Below are 15,925 nucleotides of genomic sequence, written 5' to 3'. Positions count from 1 at the left end.
GACCTGGGAGCCTCCCTCCCCAAGGTGCTATGAGGCCCGGGGCCCCTGACTGCTCCCAGTCCCTGAGCTGCTCTAGGGAAGGGCGTGTGTCTCTGCTAGTGGACAAGACACACCACTTCCGGTCCCACCTCCCCTCTGGACATCCTCAGCTGACCTGCCTGGTGTCCCCTCTTGAGGCACACAGGCCTCCTCTGGCTGTCACAGCTCTGCCCCCTCCCTCCTCTGCCTGGAATAACCTCTCCTCCGTCTTCCCCTGGTAACTCCTGCTCTTCCTTCAGCCCCAGCTCCCCACTCCCTTCCCCAGAATCACTTTGTGGATCCTGGGATGGTTGGTCCCCTGTCCTATGCCCTGACCATTTCCTTCAGAGCACACATGCCTCACAGTCAACTTTAATGACCTGAGGTTGGCCCACGGACCTCATGTCTCCAGGCTCAGGAGGGCTAGGACAGTGCCTGCCTCTTGTATGCCAGACCAGACGCAGTGAAAGCTGCTCAGCTGTGTTTATCAGTTATGTTGAATATTCTAGCTGCATTGGGGTTTCTGGAAGATACAGCCATCAGGCCTTGCACACACCTGGAGTATGAGGCATCATGCATGGCCCAGAGAAGGTCCTTTAGGACAGGGCAGGTGGGAAGTGTGGGCTCACACTGAGGGGCCAGGGTGCGGTGCCAAAGTATGGGGCTGGTGGGGCAGTTTGTCCAAACAGGACAAAATGTCTTGGAGTAGATTTGCAGAGAGAGGGGAGCCCTGGAGAAAGGGCAGTGACCAGCTGGGGATGGCCAAAGGCAGATTTGCTCAAACCTTCGTGCTCCCAGGGGTCACCGAGGAGGCAGTGGGTCCAGATCTGGTGTCATCTTCTCTCTGGAGCCCCACTTTCCTCTTCTGTAAAGGAGGGACCTAGCTGATGGGGTTACTGGGAGGTCAACTGAGGGAGTGTTCGTGAAAGTTGAGTCAAATGTCACTTTGCTTTCTCCTTTTCTGCAGAACTCTGGCCAGAGGTAAGGCCCATGGGAAGTGGTTGTCACTGTCTGGGTACTTGCCCTCCTCTGACACATGCTCTGGGTTCCTGCAAATATTGCCAAGGTAAGGGGAGTTTTCTTTGGCCTTTCTGTTGCTCTTCCCAGGAACCAGGCACTGTGTCACCACCAGGCAGATGCAACAACACTCTGCCCTTGGAGGGCCCACTTTCCCGGGCTTAGGGAGGCTAGACCCCTGGAGGGGAGCAGGCGTTTTGTAGAGAGCTGGCCCTGACCAACTGCTTAGTGGGAGACCAGGGCCCCACTGTCACCACACTCATTCTTTGGAGGTCTGGCTGGTCCCTGACTTCCTGTCCTTCTCTGCGGGTCTCCAGTTCAGCCTCTGTAACTCCCGGCTCCTGCCCCAGAGCCTTCATACGGGGATGAATAGACAGCTCGCCTAGGGCCCAAGGCTAAGCTCACGAAGCTCCCTGACCCTAACCTCAAAGTATGGCTGCTCCAGCCTTCCAGCCCTCGGGCCGCAATCCTGGTGGCCCCCTGTCTTTCCCAGGCGACACCCAGCCTGCCCACCAGCCCTGTCAGTGCTCCCTTAAAACAGATGCAAACAGATAGTGGCAGAAAGCAGACTGGAGTTTGCCTCCCTCTCAGTGAGGGAGACAGGACAGAGGGCCATAAGGAAGCTTCTGGAGGCGATGGGAAATTTTTTTTAGCTTTATTTATTTCGCTGTGCCTGGTCTTAGTTGAGGCATGCAGGATCTTTAGTTGCTGCCTGTGCCCTCTTAGTTGGGGCATGTGGAATCTAGTACCCTGACCAGGGATCAAACCTGGGCCCCTGCATTGGGAGTGAAGAATCTTAGCCACTGGACCACCGAGGAAGTCCCAATGTGATGGGAACGATAAGTATCCTGACTGTGGAGCTGGTTGATGGGGATGTATGTGTGTCAGAACTCACCCAACTATGCACTTCATGTGGAGTTTAATAGATGCTACTTATACTGTAATAAGCTGTTTCTTGTTTATTAAAAAACAAACAGATGTTTCCAGTGGCCTCTGTGAGATCCTGGACAAGTTTCTTCCCTTCTGTTACCCTCAGCTTCCCCACTGTAAGTTGAGGGTCTCTAAGAGACCTTCCAGCTTGACCTTCATGAACTTCCATCCACAAATCTCCTTAAGAGGCAGGGCCCATCCTCAGGGGAGGGCATGAGGCTGTGTGGCCCAGGTCTGTCCAGCACTTTTCTGATCCCAGCTCAGCTCACCAGCTCTCCCCGCACAAGTGGCTCAGACCAAGTCATTGACTGGGTAGAGCTGGAAGCCAGAAAATAGGGCCAAGTCATGTAGGAAAACAAGGAAGTGAGTAACTCTGTGACTCCGCAACTGCCTGGGCTCCTCTCAGGCCCAGAAAACTCCCAGAAGGCTGGAGAGAAGCATGGAAATGTTATCAACATGTACATTTGACAGGTGGGGAAACAGGCCCAGAGAGATGTTGTCTCTCAAGTCTGCTGAGTTGGGGTATGGCAGAGTTGATGCAGAAAGGCAGGTGGCTGCTAGCTAGACTCACTGTGGTGACCACTTACAACATATACAGATATTCTGTTGTACACTTGTGACTAGTATAGTGTTATATGTCAATTATATCTCAATTTAAAAAATAAACAAAGGCAGGGTGCTGGGCTCCTGATCTATCACACACAGCCCCCTCCCCTGAGGGTCAGAAGACATGAAGTTCATCCCTGGATCCCTGGGCCTCTCTAAGCTGGTTCCCCAATGACCATGGGCTCTGCCTTTGATGCTCCCAGAGAACTGTATCCTTCTGTGAACCCCATGTCTGTAGAATTCCCATTTGGGGCAGGGGGTCAGAGGCTCAGAGACCTGATCTGAGGGGCCTTGACTGAGCTGGCTGGGACTGAATGCCCCAAAGAATTGATGCTTTTGAACTGTGGTGTTGGAGAAGACTCTTGACAGTCCCCTGGACTGCAAGGAGATCCAACCAGTCCATCCTAAAGGAAATCAGTCCTGAATATTCATTGGAAGGACTGATGCTGAAGCTGAAACTCTAATACTTTAGCCACCTGATGTGAAGAACTGACTCACTGGAAATGACCCTGGTGCTGGGAAAGATTGAAGGCAGGAGAAGGGGATGACAGAGGATGAAATGGTTGGATGGCATCACCAACCTGATGGACATGAGTTTTAGTAGCTCTGGGAGTTGGTGATGGATAGGGAAGCCTGGTGTGCTGCAGTCCATGGGGTCACAGAGTCAGACATGACTGAGCGACTGAACTGACTGAAACACTCCACATCCATCCATCCATGGGTGATTCTCCAACTGCTCTGTGAGGCTGACATCATTAACCCTGTTTTACTTCATTTACTAAAGGAGAAGTCTGATATTCTGAGCACTGAAGCAGCTGTCTCTGGCCCCAGAGCTGCTCACTGGGGACACCAGAACTGGAATGTAGTCGGCCACATTCCAAGACTTTCCAAAATGAAGGAGGCAGAGATGGGGAGAGGGAGAAAGAGCAACAACAGCAGCAGAATCTGTCAGCATCAGGGCCGCCTTGTCCATGCCACTGTCCTATTAAGTGGTATCCCTTCTTCTTCTCTGTTCCCTTGCCAGGTGTTCTCAACACAGCAGCTGGGATCCCACTGGAAAGCTGTCAGACCATGCCTGCCTTCTCTGCTCAGAGCCCGGCCGAGGTCCCGCTTCTAGAGCCAAGCCCAGGTCCTGGCAGTGGCTGTGAGCCTGCCCCGGAGGCCCTTTGTCCCTCCGACTTCCTCTCCACACCATCCTCACCCTCCTCCCTGCCTGTCTGGCCACAGGGCCCCGTGCTGTCCCTACAAAACATCAAGCACCCTCCTCGCCCAGGGCCTTTGCACTTGTTCTCTCTGCTCAGACCTTCTTTTCCAGGCATCCTCATTGTCTAACTTCTTCCTTCCCCTGAGTCTACGCTCCAGAACACCTTCCCTGAGCACCCCGTTCAATACTGCCACTTCTCCCCAGCCCAGTGTTCCTGATAACCCCACACTCTGCCGCATAGGACTTACCACTTTCTAACACATAATACAATTTGTCATTGTTTAGCCAGTCAATTGTGTCCAACTTTTTTGCGACCCCATGGACTTTAGCCCACCATACTCCTTTGTCCACGGGATTTCCCAGGCAAGAATACTGGAGTGGGTTGCCATTTCCTCCTCCAGGGGATCTTCCCTACTCAGGGATCATACCTGTGTTTCCTGTAAGTCTCCTGCATTGCAGGCGTATTCTTTACCACTGAGCCACCAGGGAAACCATAATACAATTTATCTATTTATTATATTTATTGTTTGTCTCCCTCTGGACAACTCTAGCTCCATAAACACAGGGCTCAGTGTCTCTTTTGTAAATAGATTAAACCCAAACAACTTGAGTGGCACCTTGAACAGTGCCTGGCATGGAGCAGACCTCTAATAAACACTTGCTGGGTAACTGAATTTGTTGAGGGCTGCTACCCTGGAAAGACAAGGGCTTGTGAATCATCCTTTCCTGGGTTTCACTGCACTCTTCCAGTGCTGACCAGCAGCTCAGTTTTACCTCCTTAAGTTGCCATTTCTCATCTATGAAATACGATTAATTTTTGATATAATACATATGAGGGGCCTCACAGAGCGCCTGGCTCATAGCAGCTGTGTGAGAGCCAAATGTGGGGAGAAGTGACTTATTTAGCAAATAAATGTTAACTAGAAGAAGCTCTGGCACATTAAATAGGATGAGGAGCCTGAAAGCCTGCAAACTTGACTTGGGTGTTAAGCTCTTACCAGAGGAAATATTTTCTCCCTTTCTTGAAGGGAAATGTTGTGGTCCCTGAAGCAGGGAGTTTGAAGGAACAGTGCCAAGGAGTGAGGAGCCCAGTCTCAGCCAGAACATTCACTTCCTGGCAGGGGGCTTGGGGACACTAACTTCAGCTCTCGGGACCTGTTTTCTCATCTATGAAATGAGACGAGGGTGCCTTCTCTGCTGACTCCAGGGGAGGTTAAAGGGATTGAAGCAGAAAGCACTTATGAAATACCTGGTGGGCAACATGGATTGCCTTTACAGAGGGAGCACCCAGCTGCCATCGAACTAGATGCTTGCTGCTTGGGTAGGTGTTACAGGCTGGGCTATGTCATCTCAAATTCACATGTTGAAGCGCTGCCCACAGAATGTGACCATACTTGGAAGTAAGATCTGTAATGTTGTTGTTCAGTCACAAAGTCGTGTCTGACTCTTTGTGAACCCGTGGACTGCAGCACGCCAGACCTCCCTGTCCCTCACTATCTCCTAGAGTTTGCTCAAATTCATGTCTGTTGAGTCAGTGATGTCATCCAACCATCTCATCCTCTGTCACCTCCTCTCCTCTTGCCCTCAGTCTTTCCCAGCATCAGGATCTTTTCCAATGAGTTGGCTCTTCACATCAGGTGGCCAAAGTATTGGAGCTTCAGCTTCAGCATCAGTCCTTCCAGTGAGTATTCAGGGTTGATTTCCTTTAGGATTGACTGGTTGGATCTCCTTGCAGTCCAAGGGACTCTCAAGAGTCTTCTTCAGTAACACAATTTGAAAGTATCAATTCTTTGGTGCTCTTGTCTTCTTTATGGTCCAACGCTCACATCTGTACATGACAACTGGAAAGACCATAGCTTTGACTATATGGACCTTTGTCAGCAAGCGATGTCTTTGCTTTTTAATATGCTGTCTAGGTTTGTCATTGCTCTCCTTCCAAGAAGCAAGCATCTTCTAATTTCATGGCTGCAGTCACCATCTGCAGTGATTTTGGAGACCAAGAAGAGAAAATCTGTCATTGCTTCCACTTTTTCCCCATCCATTTGCCATGAAGTGATGGTACTGGGCCCTGATCTTAGTTTTTTGAATGTTGAGTTTAAGCCAACTTTTTCACTCTCTTCTTTCACCCTCATCAAGAGGCCCTTTAGTTCCTCTTCACTTCCTGCCATTAGGGTGGTGTCATCTGCATATCTGAGGTTGTTGATATTTCTTCTGGCAATCTTGATTCCAGCTTGTAATTCATCCAGTCTGGCATTTGGCATGATGTCCTCTGCATATAAGTTAAATAATCAGGGTGACAATATACAGCCTTGTTGTACTCCTTTCCCAATTTTGAACCAGTCCATGTAAGCTTCTAACTGTTGCTTCTTGACCCATGTATAGGTTTCTCAGAAGACAGATAAGATGGTCTGGTATTCCCATCTCTTTAAGAATTTTTCACAGTTTGTTGTGATCCACATAGTGAAAGGCTTTAGCATAGTCAATGAAGTGTAAGTAGATATTTTACTGGAATTCCATTGCTTTCTTTATGATCCAACAAATGTTGGCAATTTGATCTCTGGTTCCTGTGACTTTTCTAAATCTAGCTTGTACATCCAGAAGTTCTCAATTCAAGTATTGCTGAAGCCTAACTTAAAGGATTTTGAGCATAACCTTACTAGCATGGGAAATGAGTGCAATTGTCCGGTAGTTTGAACATTCTTTAGCACTGCCCTTCTTTGGGATTGGGATAAACATTAACCTTTTCTAGTCCTGTGGCCACTGCTGGGTTTTCCAAATATGCTGACATATTGAGTGAAACAGTTTCACAGCATCATCTTTTAGGATCTGAAATAGCTCAGCTAGAATTCTATCACTTCCCCTAGCTTTGTTCATAGTAATGCTTCCTGAGGCCCACGTGACTTCACATTTCAGAATGTTTGGCTATAGGTGAGTGACCACACCATCATGGTTATCTGGGTCATTAAGACCTTTTTTGTATAGTTCTTCTGTGTATTCTTGCCACCTCTTCTTAATCTCTAATGCCTCTGTTGGGTCCTTACTATATTTGTCCTTTATCATGTGCATCATTGCATGAAATGTTCATTTGATATCTCTAGTTTTCTTGAAAAGATCTCTAGTCTTTCCCATTCTATTGTTTTCCTGTATTTCTTTGCACTGTTCTTTAAAGAAGGCCTTCTCTCTCCTTGCTCTTCTTTGGAACTCTGCATTCAGTTGGGTACATCTTTCCCTTTCTCCCTTGCTTTTCACTTCTCTTTCCTCAGCTATTTGTAAGGCCTGCTCAGACAACCGTTTTGCCTTATTGCATTTCTTTTTCTTTGGGATGGTTTTGGTCAGTGCTTCCTGTAAAATGTTATGAACCTCTGTCCATAGTTCTTCAGGCACTCTGTCCTTTTAATCTATTCATCACCTCCACTATATAATCATAAGGGATTTGATTTAAGTCATTGCTGAGTGGCCTAGTGGTTTTCCCCACTTTCTTCAGTTTAAGCCTGAATTTTGCAATACGGTGCTGATGGTCCGAGCCACAGTCAGCTCCAGATCTTGTTTTTGCTGGCTGTATAGAGCTTCTCCATCTTCAGCTGCAAAGAATGTAACCAGTCTAGTTTCAGTATTGACCATTAGGTGATGTCCATGTGTAGAGTCAGCTCTTGTGTTGTTGGAAAAGGGTGTTTGCTGTGAAAAGAGTGTCTGCTTACTGACCAGGTCTGTAAGGAGGTAATTAAGTTAAAAAGAGGTCCTTAGGACCATTCTAATCCTATATGGCTAGTGCTATAAGAGGAGGAATTTTGGTCATGGACACACATGGAAGGAAGGCCATGTGAAGATGCAGGGAGAAGACAGCTGTCTACAAGTCAAAGAGAGAAGCCTCAGAAGAAACCACCCCTGCCGTCACCTTGACCTTGGGTTTCTGGCCTCTAGAGCTGTGAGACAATAAAGTTCTGCTGTGTCAGCACCCCATCCGGTGGAACTATAGTTATAGCAGCCCCAGGAAACTAAGAGAGAAAGTCTGGATGAGATTCACGGAATGTTAGGAAGCCCAGGAACTCACTTCCTCTCCAACTTAGAACCCCTCCCCAAACCTACAACTGATGATGACCCCAACATCAGTCCTCTGGGGCCCTGAGTTCACCTGCTGCCTCCCTGGGCCCTGGAGTTGCCCAGTTGAGTCTCTCAGTGAAATATTCAATAATTTAAGGGGAGTCCTGGTGGCACCATGGGGGCTGCTCTGGGCAAAGACCCTCAGGAACACACCCCACTGAGGTTCCAGGAGGAGAGGTGTCTGGAAGGGCCTTGGTCACATTGACTGGGAGGGGAAGGGCAGCCTCTGCTCACCTTTTTCCTCTTAGCAGTGCAAGGAGAGCAGGGCCTGTTTGTTCTGGAAAGGACTGGCACCGCCCAGGGCCCTGTGCCCACCCACTCGGCCTTCTTATGCTCCTAGGCCCCGCCTCGGGTGCAGGGCTGTCGGGTTTGGGAGAACTGATTGTGCGGAGGGATTCCCTCTGGGCAGAGATGTCTCAGACCCCTCCCATGAGAGTGCAGGGCTCTGGGACCTGTCCTCAGATGGACCTCACTCCTCTCTGAGGTCACTTCCGCTGGGGCAGCGCATCTCCAGACCCTACTCTCCTGCAGTGGACTTATTTAGTCATGATATGCAGTGAGTCCACTTGCCTCCCCCAGCATCACCCACCTCTGTCCCCACTCAGATCACACACTCCTTTAAAGTGCTTCTGTCAACAATGCAGGCTGAAGTCAGGGGACTGAGACCCACACATCAACTTTGTGAAGGTGGACCCTCTTGGAAGGGTTTCCAAGTCAGGTGCTGGGCTAGGAATCCTGTAAAACCTTGGTAGAAAGTTGCCTGTTTCTGCTGTAGAATAAGGGGGAAAAAAATAAAGGTTTTTCTTGCCATACAAGGCCACCCACATACACTCCTTTAAAAAATCGAGGTGAAGCTGTGACTGTTGGTGTGTTGTCAGGTTAACTATCAGCCTGCAGCACACGGTCTGAGGCCATCTCCTCGTTTGGCTCCTGACTTAGGAAAACAGGAGCCCGAGGCCAGGCCAACATTCCCCCAGCCGCCCACGCCAATGCGCCCAGGCCCGTGGGGAGAGAGATCTGAATTCCAGCCCCACAGCCTCGTGCCTAGCTGCCGCCTGGGCTGAAGGAGACTCTAAAGGTCAGTCATCCTCAGTCAGTTCAGGGCACAGCTCCCAAGGAGATGGCTGTCCTGGAAAAGCCCTGCTTCCGAAGTAGCTGCTAGCATGTGGGGTTTCAGATCCACAGGGAATACTGTTTGACGTCAGGCAGAGTCCAGAATCCAGATTGTAGCTTTGGCTGTGAATATTCCCTCCCACTCAGTCATTTTCAGTGAAGGATTTGGGACTTTTGCTCCTTCCTTTAAGCTTCTCTATAAATACGGATATTTTCTAACAGGATCTGAACCACACATGAAGTCTGCGGTCTCTAATGTATTTATGCAAAGGATCAAATTGAAATGGGCTGCTCCTGACAGTCCCAAGGGAGGGTGGATTGGTGGCCTGTGCTTGTGGGTGTTATGGGCTGAGTGACCCAAGACCCCCCGCTCTGTCCTCTATCAGTGGAGGAGGCTCCTGGGAATGCAGATGACTGAGGAGCTGGCCCGGGACCCTCCACGCCTAGGTGCCCTCAGAGGCCCCTTGGTGTGGGCGGCCTTCTGCAGCCAAGGCTGAAAGGTCCCAGGGGAAGGAAGCTGCCTCACCCAGGGACCCTGCCTGCATCTGCAGAGACGACGCCTAAGCTCACTGAACCTGCTGCCAGGGAATTTCCTCTTTGTTGCCTCTAAATTAACATTAAGGCAAAAAACTCATCAGGAATGTTTAAAAAGATGTTTAGGGAGTTTCCTGGTTGTCACCACCATCAGCTCTCATCCCTCCTGCATTGGCTGCTTGATGCACTTGGAATGCAGAAGGATGCCCCAGGAATCATAAAATCCTGACTAGTTTTTGTAGATATTCAATTACTTACTAGATGAATCTCACCAAGTCAGGAAAATGAGAAGTATGTTCAGAAAAGATTTCCAATAACAGTATTAGAAACCACAGTGGACAACCTAGCGTTGGTAGAGTGTCTTGCCCCATCCCCAGGGCATCTGAGTGACTAGCTGTCCTGACCACAGCTGAGCGCCTCGCCCCAAGGCATCTGCTCACTGTGGGAAGGAAGGGAGTGGAGCATGGGTCCAGTATGGATGAAACTTTGCTCATTTTACTTTCAGAGTGGTTCCACACTGGCTAGAATCTGACTGATGTTAAGGGTCCCATCTCGGGAGTTTTAGATAGGAACACACAGAGGAGGAAGCAGAGACAGACAGACAAACATCCAGATGATGGGGGGAAGTCATCTCAAGAGAAAGGCAGATCCACCAGGTCGAGAGCCACAGACACCAGCTTTTGGGAGCGGCAGGATGCGGGGCCTCCTTGGTACATGGATGGGCCCCTGACAATGGGGCTCGCGTCCCAGCCCTGCACTCACTAGCTGCAGGACTTCAGGCAAGCCACAAACTATCTCAGCCTCACCATCCTCTTCGAATGGACAGTGATGGGAACTCCTCCATAAAGCTGCTGTGAGTGCCCCTTGATAACGCACACTAGGCATCTGGTGCCGTGCCTGGGACCCAGGTGGGGCAGACACTCTTCTTAGCGTTAAACCCAAGCTCAAGTCCCAACTGCAGGACACTGCTGAAGTCCTGCCCATGCATCTCTGTCCCTCTTTTCTTCCTTTCAATGAACAGCCACCATTCCAAATCACCTGAGTGTCTATGTTTCTGTGTTTCTGACAGCTTGGAATAGCCTCTCTAACATAGAGATAAGAAGAAGCGTATTGATTTGTTCCAGAGTCCAGGTAGCCAGGATGCCAGTTCCTCCAGCACTCCATGTGAAATGTGTGGGGAAAACAGCTGGTAGGTGTTGGCTTGGCCTTTGAAGGGCGGGGTCTCAAAGGGAGTGCCCTTTGAGTCAGTACAAACAGAACCAGATGCAGTTATAGGGCCCTGCCCAGTTGGTTGAGCTCAGGAAGGTGGTAGAGACCATTCCTAGATGGCAGTGGAGGGAGGGGCTGGTGTCCCTGCCCCGGGCACAGAGGAATAGCCACCCAAGGGCTTGATAGCCGTCAGCAGGGAGGCCCGTGCACCTGTCTGTGTACTGCACATGAGCACACGTAGGGAGACTGGGTATGGAAGAATGCAGGGCTTCCCAGAGGGCACTAGTGGTAAAGAACCCGCCTGCCAATGCAGGAGACGTAAGAGACGCAGATTCAGTCCCTGGGTGGGGACGATCCCCTGGAGGAGGACATGGCAACCCACTCCAGTGTTCTTGCCTGGAGAATCCCATGGACAGAGGAGCTTGGTGGGCTACAGTCCATAGGGTCACAAACAGCTGGACGTGACTAAAGTGACTTAGCATGCACAGGGTGTTCCGTGTCTGTGCTTGTGAGTGTGCTTCTGCCAGGAAGGGGGTGTGAGGGCTGAGCTGGGGGAGGGGTGTGTGCAGGCTTGTGTTTGGGGAGAGCTGCGGGGGTACCTGAGGACGGGTCCCGTGCACAGGTGTGAGCCATGTGCAGAACCACATGCTCGGTTCTGTGTGTGGCCGGCCTATGGGGAGATGGCCCTTTGTCAGCGCAGGGCTGGGTGGAACAGCCACCTGGCTGACAGGGCTATGATGACAGCCTCTACAGGGCTGTGTGTGCCAGGAACCAGGGCCACGCAGGAACTGCGATGGAAGACAGGAATGCGGAAGTCACAAAGGCTTCTCTGGGTCTCATTTCAAGGGACACGAAGTGACCTTTGCCTCTGCTACTTGGCCTGCTGCTGCCTTGCCCTCCCCTTCAGGAGTTTCACTTTTCTCCCCGTTGTTTTCACTTTCAGACTCCATTGATGAAACACCGGGGCAGGATGGTGGGACAGCTGTGGTGATGGGTGCCTGGCTCAGGTGCCGAGGCTGGCCATCCCGCGTGGAGGCCACATGCTTGGCCCACACCAATGGCTGTACTGGGCCAGCCTGGCTGACCCGACACGAAGCTGTGACTTCCTAGAGCAGATGAAGGGGGTCTCCTGTATTGCTGTGACAGTAGCTCCTGAGAGGAGACATGGTTTCTCCCAAGAACACAGAGACGGTGCCAGAACTGGGACCAGACCTGGCTGTCAGGCCATGGTGGAAGACACCTGGCTGATTGGCCAACAGCAGGTAAAGGCAGGAGCTAAACCCCTGATCCATGTCCCAATGGTCTAAATCAGACAGTGTGTGCGACTCCTTTCACCCAGTTCCCTCCGGCCATGCAGGGACTGCTGTCTGTGGTCGCTTTGTCACCATTCTCACTGTCCCCTCCTGCCGATCATGTGCCAGGCAGGCCCCAGTCACTCCCCCTTGGGTCACACTCACCCAACAGGCTCTGAGGTCCCCTTCTGCCAGGATAATAAACCTGGTCTTCTCAGCTCTAGTCTCCAACCCTTCAGACAGACTCCCCCCCACTCTCAAGAGGGTCCCTTCTGTGTGGCAGGCCAAGAGCAAACTTGGACTTCTCTCTGGGTTGCCAACCCCCAGCTCCCATGCCACCTTCCATTTATGATGCGAAGCAGAGTCCTGTGGGGCTCCTGGGCACAAAGTCTTTCTGTGCCCATTATTTCTTTGATTATAGGAAGCAGCCTTCATTCAGCCTCCAGGACCTTCCTGGGTTCCAATGGGCAGATTTCAAGCAGTTATGAATTAGGGAAGGGAGGGTATGTGAGACCAGCGAGAAACAGTTACGAGCAGCCTTGGGGCAAGGTCCTGTTTCCCCATCAGTGGATACACCACAATATATTTGAACTATTTTGCAGATACTGAAACACCCTCCGGGTGGGAGAAGTCAACAGTTAACAATGGTAAGCTGCCCACAAACATGTAGATCCCAGACCAGTTGGAACCAGAAAGTTGATGATGCTGACTCCCACTCACCTCCACACCAACCCATCAGAAGAATGTCCACAAGCTGACCATGTCCTCTTTGAACAATTACTGTGAAACTTCTCATTATCGTCTCCCAAGTTGGGACAGATGATTTTGAGGGCATTAGCTTGCTGAGGCCCCCTTTGCCTGACAAAGTAAGAAAGCTATTCTTTTCTGCTTCACCCAAAACTCTGTCTCCAAGATTCAATTCAGCACTGGTACACAGAGAAGCTGAGCTTTCAGCATCACTGGGTCTGCCTGACTTGCCCCTGCCTACTGCCCCCCAGGGCCTTGGGCTCTGGTGGACAGTCATCTGGGCTCTACATTCTCCAGAGTGCCCCCCCCCCCAACAACAATGCCACACAAATCTGGCCCCAAGGTGGCCATGTGCATCCTTAGGGAACACCCCCCTCTCCCAAAGCACTGCTTGCCTGCAGGCCGGTTGCCCCTCTTCTGGCCCTTGTGAACCAGCCCAGCTCTGCCTGAGGCTTGCTTTCCTGGCTTCCTCTCCTATCATCTCCAGGGTCTCCATCTGGGTTGTGAATCTATTAACAAGCAGTGTCCTGATGGGTCCTTGACAGTCCTCAGGCTGGAGTATGTATGTTCTCCATGTCAAATAAAATAATGATAGTCTTTCCCCAATTAACAGAAAAAGTTCATAAATAGAACTTTCCGTTAAGTCCTGCTGCCATTAAACTTTTGACATCTGTGACCTCAAAAAAAAAGAAAGAAAGAATAACACATTTGACATAAAGCATCTAGATTCTAGCATCAGTTTGTCACCCTTAATCTTCACATTAAATTTGCTACTGTTTATTTTCACCCCACTGACATATGTCAGAAGTGAAATGGTAGCATGGGGACCCTCCCCACACTGGTGGAATGGATTCAGGGGCCCATTCTCTCAGAAGTCATTCAAGAGCAGCTCTGCTGTCACCTGACCGGGGGTACGCCTGATCTGAGTGTCTGGGGAGGCCTGGCCAGGTGGATGCCTGTCCCCAGCACCCTGACTTGGTCCAGAAAGGCCCTCAGCTACCTAGTGCAGCAAGTTGCTAGATTTAATGAGTAAAAATAAAGAGCACACAGTTCAATGTGAATGTCCAGTTAACAATGAATAATTTCTTAGTATAAGTATATCCCATAAGATATTTAGGATATACTTATGCTTTAAAAAAAAAACACAATTGTTGTTTGCTGGAAATTCAAATTGAGCTGGGCATTTGGCATTTCATCAGAGGACCCTAACCTGGCACCTACATCCATGGTGTGTGCCAACCAGTGTCAGAGACTCTGCAAGCAGCTTGTAACTGGCAGTCAGAACTGAGCTTGGTCAATGATCTATGTGTGTGGGCAAGTGGAGGCCTCTCCTGGCATAATGCCCCTCTCTGGGGTTCTAGAAAGTGCATACAGCCTCTAGCCAATCTTATGGATGCCCAGATCCTCAACCCCCCAGAGGTCACTCCAGCACATCAGTTTATGCAGTGGTCACCAAACATGTAATGCTCTGGGTTTATGTTTCCATCATCTTTCTTGCTTTTCTTTCTCTTCTTTGTGCACTGCTATAGGTTGAATTGAAGAAAGAAATGGCAACCCACTCCATTATTCTTGCCTAGAAAATCCTGTGGACAGAGGAGCCTGGTGGGCTGCTGTCCATAGGGTCACACAGAGTCAGACACGACTGAAGTGACTTAGCATGCATGCATGTGTAGGTTGAATGCTGTGCCCCTCAAATTCATATATTGACACCTAACCCTGACAGTGATGATATTTGGAGGTGGGGCCTTTAGGAGGCAATGAAGTCATGAAGGTGGAGCCCTCAAGAATGGGATTAGTGCCCTTATATGAAGGACCCGAGAGAGCCTCCTTCCCCTTGTGAGGACACAGTGAGGAGACACTGTCCATGAACCAGGAATCTGCCAATGCTTTGATCTTGGACTTCCAGACTCCAGAAATATGAGAAGTAAATTTCTGTTGCTTATTAGCCACCAGGCTATGGTGTTTTGTTATCGCAACCCAAACATCCTGTGTTTTTCTTTTTTTCTGAACACATTTTTACAAAGGAAGAAGGCAGCATGACAAGAGCCCTCAGCTCAGCATCATAAACACAACGGACATGGAGATCTTCTCTGTGACTGATTCCCACGTGAGCTCAGAACTGGACATTGTCCAGGTTAACAAAACTGCTGTACGTATCTGTAAGTGAAATAAACACGTTTTCTCTATCCTTCTTCTTCAGTAGCACTTTCAAACCTTCTTGATAATACTTGTGGATTGCAGATATACAAATAGAATCAACATTTATCAAAAAATATTCAGCATTTGAAACTTAGATAAATTATTCACTTTTCCTGTGAAGAGTCACACTTTAGGCTGGTGTTTACTCATATACTTGTGAAATACTTTGGGATGATTGCTCCAAAAGACAATGTCTGCAGCAAGCTCTGTCCCATGACCTTGCATGGGTTTCTGGGGAGATGTCCACGCCCTGGGAGGGGTGGAGGGCTGGGTTCCTGCCCCTCCCCAGCATCGAGGGGCAGCAGTCACATTTCCCTCGACATCAGTCCGGGCTAAAATTGTTGGCAGGTTGACTCCTATTTCTTTTCGTCATGAGTTCCCTGAAGATGCCAGGTCATGAACTGCATTGGATGTTGACAGAAGGAGTGGGAGAGAGTGGAGCGGCACTGCCTTTTATTTGTGGAGGCAAAGGGCCAGGATGGGAGGGTGGCAGACCCCGGGCTTGGCTGAGTGGTGAACAGACTTCCTGCTTGCTGTGTTCCAGGGGCTCTGCTCCAACAAGCCACTTAGGCACCTGAGCCCAGAGAGGAAAACCTGGGCTCTGACTTTGGGCCACATGGCCCAGTGGGGCAGTGCAGTCCAGCCCCATCCATGCTCCAGGTCTGCCCGGCTGGCCTCGGGGGCAGTAGTTATCTGCTAGAGCCACACATGGGGAGTCTTCTTGGGCCAGGGACTGGGAGTCATACTGCCCAAGGAAAGGACCACATTCGGTGAGGGGCACTTGGCATGCGTTTAGCCACATGAACTTTAGCATTTTTGTAAATGGTTATAAATTTCTTCCTAACTCATTCAAAACTAGAAAAATGTGACACCAAACTCACCGGTAATCATTTATGATACTGTGACAGGCCGTAGAATGATTTCTTTAACCTCTGCCACGTTGTCACATTGTGTG

General features: G+C 50.0%; 1 long non-coding RNA gene across 1 annotated transcript; it reads left to right on the top strand.

The window, feature by feature from the left end:
* Positions 1-11,915: 11,915 nt before the first annotated feature.
* LOC133073808 (uncharacterized) lies at positions 11,916-14,884 on the top strand. The gene is made up of 3 exons (XR_009697050.1): positions 11,916-11,994; positions 12,627-12,671; positions 14,796-14,884. It is a non-coding gene; the product is annotated as an uncharacterized LOC133073808 (long non-coding RNA).
* The last annotated feature ends 1,041 nt before the right edge of the window (positions 14,885-15,925 follow it).

Source organism: Dama dama, chromosome 19 (assembly GCF_033118175.1).
Source record: "Dama dama isolate Ldn47 chromosome 19, ASM3311817v1, whole genome shotgun sequence".
Lineage (NCBI taxonomy): Eukaryota > Metazoa > Chordata > Mammalia > Artiodactyla > Cervidae > Dama > Dama dama.
Note: the sequence above shows the minus strand (reverse complement) of the source record. Positions and strands in the feature narration are given on the sequence as shown.